Below are 16255 nucleotides of genomic sequence, written 5' to 3' on the forward strand. Positions count from 1 at the left end.
TCAATTATATTTATTTGTGATTATTGTTTCCGTGTATAGAGCTAGGGTTTTTCCCCTATTTAAAGGGATCTCTTGTATCATTGTATTCATTCAGAAAATATACACAATAATCTCTTTCATGGTATCAGAGCCTTGGCTCTCCTACCTTCGATCTCTTCCCTTCATTTTTTTCTCTCTTCCAGTAGCCTCGGCTACTAACATACAATCCAGGTTTTATTTTTTCCAAACCCTAGCATAAGCCATGGACGACGGCAAGAAGGAACTGACCTCTTCGTCTGAAACTCCTTTCAAATCCCTGCATCCCGCGTATTCGGTTACTAACATACAATCCAAGATCCGTACCCTTGACGGTACTAAGGTCACCTATACCTCTTGGGTTAAACTTTTCTGTTTACATGCCGTCGCCTATTAAGTTCTCGATCATATTGATGAGACACCACAGCCTGCTAAAACCGATCCTACATACACAACTTGGAAAGAAATCGATGCTCTAGTACTCCAATGGATCGTCAACACCGTATCTGATTCCTTGCTGCCCCGTGTGATGGACAACACGACCACGGCTCGACAAGCATGGCAGAAACTCGAGAAGATTTATCTGAGTAATAAAAAAGCACGGGCTGGAGCACTTGAAACCAAGTTCTGTAATCTAACCTTGGCTGATTGTTCCTCTTTGGACAACTATTGTGAGCGACTTAAAGACCTCGCGAATCAATTGGAAGATGTAGATCACCCGGTTGATGAAGATAGATTAGTTCTGCAACTTGTTAGAGGGCTGCCCGCAGAGTTTGACACGACTGCTTCCCTGATAAACGCCAACAATGCTGATTGGGATCTTGCTAGGAGCATGCTGGAAGATGAGGTTATTCGTTTAGAGGCTAGACAAAAGACATCTCAATCCGTCCATGTTGCCACCACCCCACAACCCACACCTCAACAACCAGCCCAATCACCAACCAATTTCCACCAGCAACAACCACCCTACTACAACCGAACCCGTGGCCGTGGACGTGGCCGTGGACGAGGGAACAGGGGCCGCGGTTCAGCCCGAGGTCACCCTAACCCATCACCCGGTTGGCTCCCTTCTAACCCCTCCTACCCAAACTGGGCCTGGTGGAATACACCCCCTGCCCATACCCGACACAACCTGCAGCCCCCTTTTCACAGCCCACGGCCCAAACCCCTACAGCCTACTACTCTACAAATCAGCCTACTTATCAGCCACAACCCAACTACTCCCAACCGCCCACTGCTTTCAGTCCAGCCCTACCACCACCCGCTGGCTACACTCATCAGGCCCACTACACCACAAACCAGCCCACTAACTACAATCCTCTATGTCCTTCCGATCTGAATGCAGCCTTCTCATCGATGCAGCTCAATTATGACCCAAATCAGATTATGGATACCGGTGCCTCCTCCCATTCCACTGATGAACAAGGTACTATCAAAACTCCCAACTCTTTTCCTATTTGTAGTAAAATTTTGGTCGGTAATGGCGCGTCTTTGCCCGTTCTAGGGTCTGGAACAGGCTACCTAACCTTACCCAACCGCACCTATATTCTACCAAATATCCTATACTGCCCACAAATTATTAAAAAGTTAATCTCTGTTAGACGTTTTACTTGTGATAACAATGTATCCATTGAATTTGACCCCTTTGGTTTTTCTTTGAAGGACCTACGAACTGGGCGCCTCCTTTCCCGCCACAATAGCACCGGGGACCTTTATCCAGTCACACCACCAGCTCTTCCTCCACAAGCCGCCTTCATCACTCACTCTTCTCATCCATTGCATGATCGTTTGGGACACCCCGGCGCTCAAGTCTTGGATGTCCTTAGTCGTAATTTTAATTTAAATTTTCATTGTAATAAGAACAAACTGTCTGGTGTTTGTCATTCATGTCAGCTTTCCAATAGCAAACATTTACCATTTTCCGTTTCAAATTCATTTACTTTTTCACCGTTTGATATTATTCACTGTGACCTTTGGACGTCACCAGTTTTGAGTACATCTGGTTACAAATATTATATGGTGTTAATTGATAATTTTTCACATTTTCTTTGGGTGTACCCGTTAAAATACAAATCCGAAACCTTCTCAACATTTGTCAAATTTCACCGTCTAATTGCCACCCAATTCAATAGAAACATTAAAACTTTTCAGTGTGATCTTGGCGGTGAGTTTGACAATAATGCATTCAAAAACTTTGCCACTCAACATGGTTTATTATTTCGTTTCTCTTGCCCTCAAACCTCTTCCCAAAATGGCCGTGCCGAGCGCATGATCCGTCGTCTCAACGACATCATACGCGCTCTCCTCATTCACGCACACCTCCCTCCTAGTTTTTGGGTTGAAGCCCTTCACACCGCCGCCTACCTCCATAATATCCTACCCACAACACGACTCAATTTTTTCACCCCAACATTTGCCCTTTACCTTGACACCCCACCTACGACCACCTTCGGGTCTTCGGGTGTGCTTGTTATCCGAACACCTCCGCCACCCAACCACTTGAACTTCACCCAAGGTCCACCCGGTGCATATTTCTGGGTTGCCCACCCGACTTCCGTGGGTACCGGTGCTTTGACCCCACTACAGGGAAAGTTTCCATATCAAGACACGTCCAATTTGATGAAACGGTCTTCCCATACACCATCTGTAACAACTCTCACAAACAATTAATACTTAGTGTGTTAATTATCTATTAAGGAAACCCTAATTGAGAAACCCAAGTGATTCCGCATAAACCCTAAAATTTTCATAACAATCGGAATCAGGATTAGGGCCCCTAAAACTCGAGGGGGATAAAACCTAGCTAGTAATTATCTTAAAATTCTTGCTGGAGAAGTAAAATTCGTTTGTTTGTCAACTCATCTAAGCTACTGGACACGAAACAAACCTAGGCTAGTAAATAGACCCGTCGCGCCACGCGACGGGTACACCTGTCTCTCTCGCGTGGCGCGAGGGAGTGCATTTTTCAGCTATAAATAGGGGCAGTGGCACTTGAAGTTTGCTGTTAATTCGACGTCCAAACTCAATTTCTACATTGAGTTATCACTGAAACAGTACATACCACACACTAAACTCGAAGTGCTGCCGCAATCAGGGTAATAACTCGATCGCTATTACGATTCAACGTCCGATCGATTATAACTATCCAACGATTGTCCGAGTGCTGCTCAAATTAAGCTTGTACTTTGATTATTCATCGTGATTTCGACTTGAATATTTGAGTGTTGTTCGAATTCGGACTATGCTCTGTTATTCGTTGTGAATCCGATTGAATTATCGAGTATTGCACTGATTAATCGTTGTGAGGGTTTAATCTCGTGAATTGATGTAACTGCTGTATTAGTTACTAACCTGCCTGTGTGTGCATTATGTTAAATTAGGTTTAATCAAGGCTAATCAGTAGGCTTATATCTTGCTCGTTAATCTGCAATGTGAGTCATTCTTCTTTTTAAACTGTTTTCTCACAGTTTGTGAGTAAGTTTACAAAACTCCAAGTTATTTTCAAAGGTTATAATTACAGGGATTAAGTCTATGTGATCACCATATTACAGCCGGTATGCGGGGTTTTGTATACATTACTTATTTCCCGTCACACTTGGACAAACGGGTGGCCAAGGGGTGATCTGACCACAGTCACAGACACTATTGGACAAATGGGCTAGCCAATGGTTGGTCGAGTGACAAATACTGTGGGTAGTTGGTTTGATATCAGAAACATTGTAATTCCCCTTAATACTGTAATTTATAACTAACGGGTCGTTTTAGAAAACAGAATGATTCACTCAGTATTTCCCCGCTGACAAAACCTTTTTCAAACATGTTTCAGGTGATCTGTGTGATCCAGGAAAAGTGCAGTAAAGCACTACAAGCTCAGAGAAGTGGCTCAGTGTGAATAAATAAATAAAACATGTTTTGAAAAATAATGATTTCTGGGTGAAATCAACTTATTGTAAATTATGGGAATTTATCCCTAAAACTTTGTACAATATATTAAACGAGAAATTTTTACGGTGAAAAGATCCTGTAATAAAAGACTTCCGCTGCCGCATAAATCAGATACCACGGGTACCACTGGACTGCTCGCGGCTCCCGATTCCGTCCAGGGTGGGTCGGGGGTCGCGACAGAAGGTGGTATCAGAGCTAATAATTAATAACTATTGAGCCACTGATCGAGCCACTGATTTAAGCCTATTATGAAATTAAGTATTTGACAAAATACTTAATCCTACTAGTTATCATTCTGTGATTATTTGTTGTATTAACTGATTATTTGTTAGTTACAGTATGGGTAAACAAAAGCTGTATGCTATCTACCACAAATTAGATATTGCATCTTCTTCTAGAAACCCAGTAAACCTAGAAGAAGGAATCTTTATCCGCAAGGCAAACTATGAGAATCCTCTCTCCCCAGAGAAAAGGGATTCGATACTTAAAAAGAGTCAGGAGAAAAAGAAACACCGAACCAAGAAAGTTAGGTTTAACCCAGAAGTCCAAGAGTTGGGTAATAGTACACCTTGGGAAGCTAAAATAGACAAGGAATGGGCAAATCTCTATATGCTAGCTACTATAGCAGAAAATGCTAACCTCTAAATATCCGATAAGTTGGGTCTAGTAAGAGAAATCACAATCCAGTAAATAAATAAAATCCTAGTGTGTTTATTTCTGTTGTCCTTTGTATAAATTGTATGCAATAAAACTTCAGTGTTTGTTTGTTAAACTTTGTTCCAAAGTTTTAACATTGCATTCTTGTATTTTGCATATATACTATGCAGCATGAATGAGATATCGGAAGCATTTCAGAATCTCAACTTATATCCAGTTCCTATCGAAGTCTCTCACGACTTTACTGGTTACATTGCTGACATAGAAGAACCTGTGGAATTCAAAGCTCCACCGCTGGAAAAAGCCAAACCTAAAAAGAAAAGAAGATACGTAGGGTGGAGGAAAGTACGCCGTAGGAAACCAACCACTAGGAGACTTCCTAAAATAGAAAATCCTGTGAGCATGAACAAGGGAAAGAAAATAGAAACTGGAGAAAGTTCAAAGCCACCAGAAAAGGAATTAGGAATAGACCTAAAGCAAAAGGGAATAGAGATCGGAGAAAGCTCTAAACAGTCTGAGGAAATCACATTCCAGGACGAAATAGACCGCCTACTGGATAATTGTGATGTTCTAGAGCCTATCAACGATAATCTCTTCTCTTATCCTGCTACAGCCCAATTCCCACTAAACCTAGGACCAGCTATTCCAGACCCACTAGTTCACACCAGACCATTAGGCCAAATGGAGGAATGGTGGACTAATGACTGGCAATTCCAAAATATAATTAATAGTCCCTATAGTTTTCTCCCACAGTTTGATCCAGAACCTATCCCTAATCCGCCAATGAGCTATGAAAATTTAGCTGAGTTACGTCAGTTTGGTGAAGAACTGATAGGCACCGGGAATAGGATCCGGGAAATAGGGGAGCAGATCTCTTGGAAGTACGACGAGAGAGAGCGTCGTTACTAAAACTGCCAGTGGACCAAAAGATAGGAAGGGCTGGAAAAAGCTTGTCTGTATTATAACTAATATAGTAAAACTGATTCTGTAAAATGGGCAATAAAACCTTGTAAGATATGGTGTGTACGGAGGCATATACAATATACAATAACAAAATGAAAGTCGAGAAATCGACAATTTTGGTTATGTTTGTATGTTGTAGTAATTTATGTCTTCATCTGTGCTAAATTTGTTATTAATAAGTTAGACACTAATAAATTCCTACTAATTAACAGATGGAAAACGTTAACAATGAACCAATTAATGAAGCAAATCAATCTGAGCAAGAACAGGAAGATCAATATATAACTAGACAAGATATCGAGCACTTTATCGCCCAAGGGATAGCTCATGCTATTCCAGAAATTGTGGCTGCTGTTCAAAAACCTGCCAAACCACAACAATTACATCTTAGTAAACGTATTCCAGAAGATAACGGCAGTAACAACATAAATGGAGGCGGCAATCATGACGATCATGATCCGCAACAGGCCCCACTCCCTAAGAGAATAAAAGCTGCAACATCCGGTTGCACTTACAAAGAGTTTCTTGCTTGCAAACCCACTGAATTTGTAGGTAACGAAGGGGCAACTGCAACACTGCGTTGGTTAGAGAAAACCGAAGCAGTAATTGCAATAAGCAAATGTGCCGAAGATGATCAAGTGATGTATGCATCAAATCTGTTCAAAGAAGGAGCACTAGAATGGTGGAACACGGTCCTCCAGACAAAAGGAAGAAGGATAGCCTATGCCATGAGTTGGGAAGAATTTAAGAATCTTGTAGAAAGAAAATTTTGTCCCGAATATGAAAAAGATCAAATGGCAAACAAATTCCTAAGTCACCGCATGACAGGGGTAGATTGCCGGGGCTATACTTCGACATTCTTTGAATACGCAAGGGTGGTGCCAACACTGGCTTCGCCAGAACCGGTACTCATTTCCCGTTACATCTGGGGGTTAATTAGTGAAATCCGAAACATCGTTAAAGCTGCGAGACCTCGTACCATTGACGATGCGGTAGAATTAGCTAACACCCTAACGGATGAATTGGTACGCACAAGAGAGGAAGATCGTAAGAAGGAAATAGCTCAGAAGATTACCCAAGGATTTCGTATGGGTAATACCAAGAAAAGAGGAACAGGGCAATCCTCATCACCTCCTTTCTGCAGAAATTGCAAAAAGAAGCATTATGGACAATGCAATATAGTTTGCAATTTTTGCAAGGCAAAAGGACATCGTGAAGAAGACTGCAGGAAGAAAACAAGAATTTGTTATAACTGCAGAGAAAGGGGACATTTTCAATCCGAATGTCCTAAGCTAGCTAAACCAGTAGACAACAAAGCTAAACCAGCTGAAGGAGCAACCAAGAAGAATGTACGCGCATTCCAGCTGACCACTCAAGAGGCCGAACTCATTCCAGATGTGATAGCCGGTACGTTCCTAGTACATGACGTATTTGCAAAAGTATTATTTGACTCTGGTGCGAACCAAAGTTTTATTAATACTTCATTTTGTCAAGCTCTTAAGTTACCTTTAACCACTCTTAGGCAAATTTTCACAGTTGAAACCGCAGAAGGAAATTCTGTGAAAATAGATAAAGTCTGGCAAGAAGGAAAAATAGAACTATTAGGCCATAAATTTTCTACAAATCTGTTACCAATGAATTTAGCCGGATTCGATGTAGTATTAGGAATGGATTGGTTAATAGCCAACCATGCACGAATCCTATGTGACAAAAATGCAGTAGAAATTCAAACCCCTTCAGGAGAGGTAATTGTAATTACTGGAGATAAACCTCGAAAGCCATTGAAATTCATATCAGTAATAAAATTGGCTAGTTATTCGAGAAAACAGGAAATGGTGTATATGATTTCCGTAATCATTAACACTAAAGATAAGGAACTTCCGGACATCCCCGTAGTCTCAGAATACCCAGACGTTTTTCCAGAAGAATTACCTGGATTACCACCTGATAGAGAAGTAGAATTTAGAATTCATTTAATTCCAGGTACTGCACCAGTAGCCAAAGCACCATATAGATTAGCACCTACCGAAATGCTAGAATTGAAAAAGCAATTAGATGAATTATTAAGCAAAGGATTCATACAACCGAGTTCATCCCCTTGGGGTGCACCAATATTGTTCGTGAAAAAGAAAGATGGATCGATGAGAATGTGTATCGATTATAGAGAATTGAATAAGGTTACGATTAAGAATCGATACCCACTACCTAGGATTGATGATCTTTTTGATCAATTGCAAGGAGCTAGGTATTTCTCTAAGATAGATTTAAGATCTGGATATCATCAGTTGAAAGTACAAGAAGAAGACATACCTAAAACTGCTTTCAGAACTAGGTATGGTCATTATGAGTTTACAGTCATGCCCTTTGGATTAACGAATGCCCCAGCAGCATTCATGGACATGATGAATCGAATCTGTAAACCATACTTGGATAAATTTGTGATCGTTTTCATCGACGACATACTTATTTATTCCAAAAGCCAAAAAGAACATTGTGAACACTTACACGTTCTCTTAACTTTGTTAAGAAAAGAAAGGCTTTATGCCAAATTCTCGAAGTGTGAATTTTGGCTGCAAGAAGTACAATTCTTAGGTCATGTGGTAAATCATGAAGGTATCCATGTAGATCCTGCTAAGATAGAAGCAATTACAAAGTGGAAAGTCCCACAAACAGCTATGGAGATAAGAAGTTTTCTAGGCTTAGTTGGATACTATAGACGATTTATCAAAGATTTTTCTAAGATAGCCGTACCATTAACTAAGTTAACTTGTATAGCTGCTAAGTTTGAATGGGGACCTAGACAAGAAGAAGCCTTTAAGATTTTAAAGCATAGATTGACGAATGCACCAATCTTAGCTTTACCCGAAGGAACAGAAGACTTTGAAGTATATTGTGATGCTTCAAAATTAGGCTATGGATGTGTGTTAACGCAACGCAAGAAGGTAATTGCGTAGGCTTCTAGACAATTGAAAAAGCACGAAGAAAATTATACGACTCATGATCTAGAACTAGGAGCCATAATTTTTGCCCTTAAGATATGGAGACATTATCTGTATGGAAGTAAGTTTACTGTTTATACAGATCATAAGAGTTTAAGACATATATTCGGGCAAAAAGAATTAAACATGAGGCAAAGAAGATGGATGGAGATGCTAAGCGATTACGACTGTGATATCCAATATCACGAAGGAAAGGCAAATGTAGTTGCAGATCCCTTAAGTCGTAAGTACCATGAGAAACAGAAACGATTCCCTGCTCTGAGGTTAAATCTACAAATAGATTTAATGGCACAAATCAAAGAAGTTCAGAAAACAGCAATCAAAGATGATGCTGAAGGAATGAAAGGTTACCTAAAAGAACTAGAACAAGGAAATGATGGAATTTGGAAATTCCATAAGAAACAAATTTGGGTACCTAATCGAGGAGAGTTAAGAAATAAGATTTTAGAAGAAGCTCATAAATCTAGGTATACCATACACCCAGGAAACAATAAAATGTACCAAGATTTAAGGAATAATTTCTGGTGGATAGGAATGAAAAAGGATATACCCGAATACGTATCCAAGTGTTTAACTTGTTCACAAGTTAAGGCTGAACACCAGAAACCCTCAGGATTACTACAACAGCTAGAAATGCCTGTATGGAAATGGGAATTTATAACAATGGACTTTGTTACAAAGTTACCCAAAACCAAAAGAGGTAATGATGCGATTTGGGTAATCGTAGACCGATTAACCAAGTCAGCTCATTTCCTACCAATAAAAGAAACCTTTAGCATGGAAAGGTTAGCACAACTGTACGTGGACGAAGTAGTATCCCTACATGGAGTCCCGCTCTCCATTGTATCGGATAGAGATAGTCGTTTTACTTCTCATTTCTGGACAAGTTTTCAGAAAGCAATGGGAACTCGACTAAATCTAAGTACTGCTTATCATCCACAAACAGACGGACAGAGTGAAAGAACGATACAAACTTTGGAAGACATGCTCCGAGCATGTGTAATAGATTTTGGTGGAAACTAGGATAACCACCTACCTTTAATTGAATTCTCTTATAACAATAGTTATCATTCAAGCATCGAAGCTGCACCATTCGAAGCATTGTACGGACGTAAGTGCAGAACTCCAGTATGTTGGGCAGAAATAGGAGAAAGTCAATTATCAGGTCCTGAGATTGTACAAGAAACTACTGACAAGATAACTCAGATCAAGGAAAAACTGAAAACAGCTCGAGATCGTCAGAAAAGCTATGCAGACAATCGTCGCAAGCCTTTAGAATTTCAAGTCGGAGATAAAGTACTTTTAAAAGTTTCTCCTTGGAAAGGAGTAGTACGATTCGGTAAGAAAGGAAAGCTGAGTCCCAGATACGTAGGACCATTTCCAATAAGCCAACGAATAGGACCAGTTGCTTATCGTTTACAACTACCAGAAGAATTATCTGGAGTACATGATGTATTTCATGTATCTAATCTCAAGAAATGTCTATCAGATGAGTCCCTGGTAGTACCTCTTCAAGATGTAGAGGTAAACGAAAAGTTGAAGTTTATAGAGAAACCACTACAGATCGAAGATAGAAAAATCAAGTTTCTCAAACACAAACGACTGGTATTGGTCAAAGTCAAATGGAACTCCAGGAGAGGACCAGAATACACTTGGGAGCTAGAATCAGAAATGAAGCGCAAATATCCTCATTTATTCCAATAAATCTCGAGGACGAGATTTTTCTTAAGGTGGGGAGGATGTAACAACTCTCACAAAAAATTAATACTTAGTGTGTTAATTATCTATTAAGGAAACCCTAATTGAGAAACCCAAGTGATTCCGCATAAACCCTAAAATTTTCATAACAATCGGAATCAGGATTAGGGCCCCTAAAACTCGAGGGGGATAAAACCTAGCTAGTAATTATCTTAAAATTCTTGCTGGAGAAGTAAAATTCGTTTGTTTGTCAACTCATCTAAGCTACTGGACACGAAACAAACCTAGGCTAGTAAATAGACCCGTCGCGCCACGCGACGGGTACACCTGTCTCTCTCGCGTGGCGCGAGGGAGTGCATTTTTCAGCTATAAATAGGGGGCAGTGGCACTTGAAGTTTGCTGTTAATTCGACGTCCAAACTCAATTTCTACATTGAGTTATCACTGAAACAGTACATACCACACACTAAACTCGAAGTGCTGCCGCAATCAGGGTAATAACTCGATCGCTATTACGATTCAACGTCCGATCGATTATAACTATCCAACGATTGTCCGAGTGCTGCTCAAATTAAGCTTGTACTTTGATTATTCATCGTGATTTCGACTTGAATATTTGAGTGCTGTTCGAATTCGGACTATGCTCTGTTATTCGTTGTGAATCCGATTGAATTATCGAGTATTGCACTGATTAATCGTTGTGAGGGTTTAATCTCGTGAATTGACGTAACTGCTGTATTAGTTACTAACCTGCCTGTGTGTGCATTATGTTAAATTAGGTTTAATCAAGGCTAATCAGTAGGCTTATATCTTGCTCGTTAATCTGCAATGTGAGTCATTCTTCTTTTTAAACTGTTTTCTCACAGTTTGTGAGTAAGTTTACAAAACTCCAAGTTATTTTCAAAGGTTATAATTACAGGGATTAAGTCTATGTGATCACCATATTACAGCCGGTATGTGGGGTTTTGTATACATTACTTATTTCCCGTCACACTTGGACAAACGGGTGGCCAAGGGGTGATCTGACCACAGTCACAGACACCATTGGACAAATGGGCTAGCCAATGGTTGGTCGAGTGACAAATACTGTGGGTAGTTGGTTTGATATCAGAAACATTGTAATTCCCCTTAATACTGTAATTTATAACTAACGGGTCGTTTTAGAAAACAGAATGATTCACTCAGTATTTCCCCGCTGACAAAACCTTTTTCAAACATGTTTCAGGTGATCTGTGTGATCCAGGAAAAGTGCAGTAAAGCACTACAAGCTCAGAGAAGTGGCTCAGTGTGAATAAATAAATAAAACATGTTTTGAAAAATAATGATTTCTGGGTGAAATCATCTTATTGTAAATTATGGGAATTTATCCCTAAAACTTTGTATAATATATTAAACGAGAAATTTTTACGGTGAAAAGATCCTGTAATAAAAGACTTCCGCTGCCGCATAAATCAGATACCACGGGTACCACTGGACTGCTCGCGGCTCCCGATTCCGTCCAGGGTGGGTCGGGGGTCGCGACACCATCCCCACACCATCATCATCCTACCAATTCCTTGATGATAACACACCTCCACCCGGGTTCACTTTTACCCGCACCGTACCCCCTCACCTCCACAACCACACCTTCCGCCTACATCACCACCACCACGACCCACCACTATTTCACCATTCACTCACACTTATACTCGTAGACCGAAAACCACCCAACACCAACCTGCACCACAGCAGCCGCGTATCAGCAACCCACTTCATCCCCCTACGGCAACCACCCAACAACCAGCCCCCTCTGCAGCCAACCAACCTAACCAGCCTGCCCGTCCACCCGCCTCACACCCAATGTCTACCCGCTCCAAAACCGGCAGCCTTAAACCTCCCCTATACTCTCTTAACACCACCATCTCTCCCGTACCTAAAAACTATCACCAGGCCTTCACCGACCCGAATTGGTTGCGCGCCATGCAGACTGAGTTTACTGCTTTACAGGAAAATGAGACCTGGGAGTTAGTCCCTCGGCCGGTTGATAGACCGGTCATTCGGTGCATGTGGTTGTTTCGCCATAAATTTAAATCCGATGGTTCACTTGAGAGGTATAAGGCGAGATTGGTTGTTAATGGAAAATCTCAAATGGTAGGCATTGACTGTGAGGACACATTCAGTCCGGTTGTAAAACCAGCCACTATTCGGACTGTCTTGTCACTTGCTGTGTCGAAATCATGGCCCATTCATCAGTTGGATGTAAAGAATGCCTTCTTACATGGCCATTTGAACGAAACAGTTTTCATGCATCAGCCCCCCGGTTTTATTGATAAACGGTTTCCAGGTTTTGTCTGCAGGTTAAAGAAATCGTTATACGGGCTTAAACAGGCGCCCAGGGCTTGGTACACGCGCTTTGCAACTTACATCTTATCCAACGGATTTAAGAGTAGTGCATGTGACAATTCCTTGTTCATATATAGCCACGGACAGGATATGGCTTATCTGTTACTTTATGTCGATGACATTGTCCTCACAGCTTCATCTGACAGATTGCTACACAACATCATTCAGACGCTCTCACGAGAGTTTGCCATGTCTGACCTGGGTCAGTTGCATCATTTTTTAGGTATCAAAGTCACACACACTAACCGAGGCTTGTTTTTGGATCAAACTCAGTACCTAATTTCACGGGCTCATATGACATCTTGCAAACCATGTGCTACTCCAGTTGACTTATCATCCAAATTAAGTGCCACAGATGGTCCTCTTTTTCATGATCCCACATTATACCGCAGTCTTGCAGGGGCTCTTCAGTACCTGACTTTCACCCGTCCTGACATCTCGTATGCGGTTCAGCAGGTATGCTTATTTATGCACGAGCCACATGAGCCTCATTATGCCTTTATGAAGCGCATTATACGATACGTCCAGGGGACTCTAGACTATGGCATTCGTATGGTAAAGTCCGCGACTACTTCGTTGGTTGCCTATTCAGATGCGGATTGGGGTGGATGTCCGGATTCTCGTCGCTCTACTAGTGGCTACTGCGTGTTTCTTGGGAATAATTTAATTTCGTGGTCATCTAAACGTCAGCCCACTGTGTCCCGCTCCAGTGCTGAGGCTGAATACCGCGGTGTGGCGAATGCGGTTGCTGAAGTCACTTGGCTACGAAACTTGCTGCTCGAATTACATATCCCTCTTCTTCAAGCTTCAGTCGTTTTCTGTGATAATGTATCAGCAGTATATCTGTCGGACAATCCAGTACAGCATCAACGAACGAAGCACATTGAAATCGATATTCATTTTGTTCGGGAAAAGGTTCGCCTTGGTCACGTTCGGGTATCACACGTCCCTGCTCCGTTTCAATATGCGGACATTTTCACTAAGGGACTGTCTCGGCAATTATTTCAATCTTTCAGGTCCAGTTTGACCGTTTGTCCGATGAACGCTCCAACTACGGGGGAGTATTAACTGATATTCATGCCTAAACTGATGTTGTCCATATTTTAGAGATTATCAATTATATTTATTTGTGATTATTGTTTCCGTGTATAGAGCTAGGGTTTTTCCCCTATTTAAAGGGATCTCTTGTATCATTGTATTCATTTAGAAAATATACACAATAATCTCTTTCACTTATTTTCTGGCCAAAAAGGCATCTAAGAGGCTAAAGTCAAATGGGATACCCATCGTGGCCCAGAATATACATGGGAGGTTGAGTCTAATATGAGACAAAAGAACCCCTATCTTTTTGAATAAAATCTCAAGATGAGATTTCTTTTAAGGGGTGAGGATGTAACACATCGGAAAATTTTTATTGAATCAAATGGCAACACGTGTCCAATCAACTCTCAAATATGGCAAGTTATTTGGACAAGATGGACTAAATGTGTAATATAGTGGAAGACTGGATGTGGAGGGACCAAATGTGTCAACGTGCCAAAGCTTTGGCCTCTGAGTGACCCTTACGGACCGTAAGGCATGTATTGCATTATTTTTGACATGAGATTACGGACCACAAGACTTTGTGTCTTACGGGTCGTAAGCATTTAATAAACAGTGGGCGCGTTAAAGGCTTACGAACCGTAAGCCATCACCCCTTACGGTCCGTATGGGATGTAGCTGGCATAATTGGCAGTCTGCCATGGCAGCCTGCATTGTATGCCACCTTTCTTGCGAATTTAACTCATCCTCGTGCTTCCTACACGTCTTTGGACATTAATCTTCATCAGGGGAAGCTTGGAGACACTTAGCATGATCTTGATCACCATGTTCAAGTATACATAGCAACCTAAATCACCTTTGTTCATTGCTCATTCTCACTTCTTTCTTTCTACTGCTCTTGGAGTTGTTTCCTGGCCAAAAGAAAGCCTCCCACTGAGTTCTTATTCCTCCCAGAACACTTGTAAGTGTTCTTTCATAGTTCTTTTATTTTTGTAGGCTAAGTTATTAACCGAAAGTCAAGCAAATTGACTTTTTCTTTGACTTTCGATTATGACCGTTATGGTCAAGTCAGTGTTCGAATCGAACATGGTTACGTGATCGTAATAAGGTAGGTGATAATCCCCTATGACGGCACCTCCTGAAGATCATGTTAAGTTGGTCAAATGACGGGTCAAAGTTATGTTAAAATAAAAGTCAAACGCATTTTTACGGAAAATGTAAAAAAATGAACTTATAAATATCTAAACACATATTTTGGACATTATATAAGTTAGTATAACATATTAGAACATGTTAAAGCATGTTCAGCCCGTCATTTCCTGCTTATAGTCCGGTTCGCAATCGAAAGTCAAGCAGTTTGATTTCTGCTTTGACTTTCGATTCTGACCTGTTTAATTTAAGTTACCTACTGATTTGAAGTTGCATTATGATCATATTAGTGTATAGAATAACTCTCTGAGGTTATACCATTTGATCATAATCAGTTGTCGGGTTTTATGCAAGTTCTTATATTATGCCATAAAAATGTCGACTTCGCCCTTTTGTGCCTAAATTGGTTTCAAATCATATTGGTCATATAAATTGTAATACCTACTGATGTGGTAACTTAATAACCATGTTTTGGCATAATGAACTTGATATTGACTCATCCGATCACCCGATAACGCCTATGCGCGTACGGTTGACTTATGTAACTTAGTTTATATAAGTTAACCAAATTGGGTCAAATCCCTTCAAATTCATTCATAATCAGAACGTATTATTATCTGCCCCATATTATACAAGTCATAGTACTTGTGAGGGTTCAAACCACATTCTTTCCGGTCACCGTTTAATCTAGCGAATCGTACCGTTTTCGTTATATTATTGTTAACCGGACAAAGTCATATGACTTGAATAAGACCCGTTAACATTCTAATGGATACTAATTCCATTCATTTCAGACTAAGGGCGTCCAGTAAATTGCAATCTTGCTAGTTTTTATTTTATTTTATTGGTTGTGCTTATAAATATATTTGGATTGTAAAGATTTAAGTCAGGTGAATACTCTTAACCTATTTTCTCTATACAGGCACGGGATACGGTAAATTATTACCGCTTGGTCGGGTATGGGATCAATGACCTATGTGTTCAAGAATCCAAATGTCACGACCCCCGACCCCATCTGGCCGGAATCGGTGCCGTGAACAGTCCAGTGGTACCGGTGATTATTTTGAAAAACATTGCAGCGGAATTTCATCAGGACCGTGAGTTAGGAAAAATATCAGAGTTTAGAAACACCGGATTTTATTTAAAAAGATGGAATAAATTCCATGTTTTACAAAGGTAGCTTTTAATAAAAAAAAATAATATTTCTTAATTTGAAAATAAGCCACTTCTTGAAGTCCTTCAGTGTCGGATCCAATCCTTACTCCAATCTATTGTAATTACCTGAAACGCGTTTTAAAAAGATTTTGTCAGCAGGGAAATACTGAGTGAATTATTCATTTTACTGAAAATGACACGTTTTATGATTATTCACAGTGTTAAGATCTTTTACGCATGTTTCTGATATCA

Source organism: Helianthus annuus, chromosome 4, assembly GCF_002127325.2.
Source record: "Helianthus annuus cultivar XRQ/B chromosome 4, HanXRQr2.0-SUNRISE, whole genome shotgun sequence".
Lineage (NCBI taxonomy): Eukaryota > Viridiplantae > Streptophyta > Magnoliopsida > Asterales > Asteraceae > Helianthus > Helianthus annuus.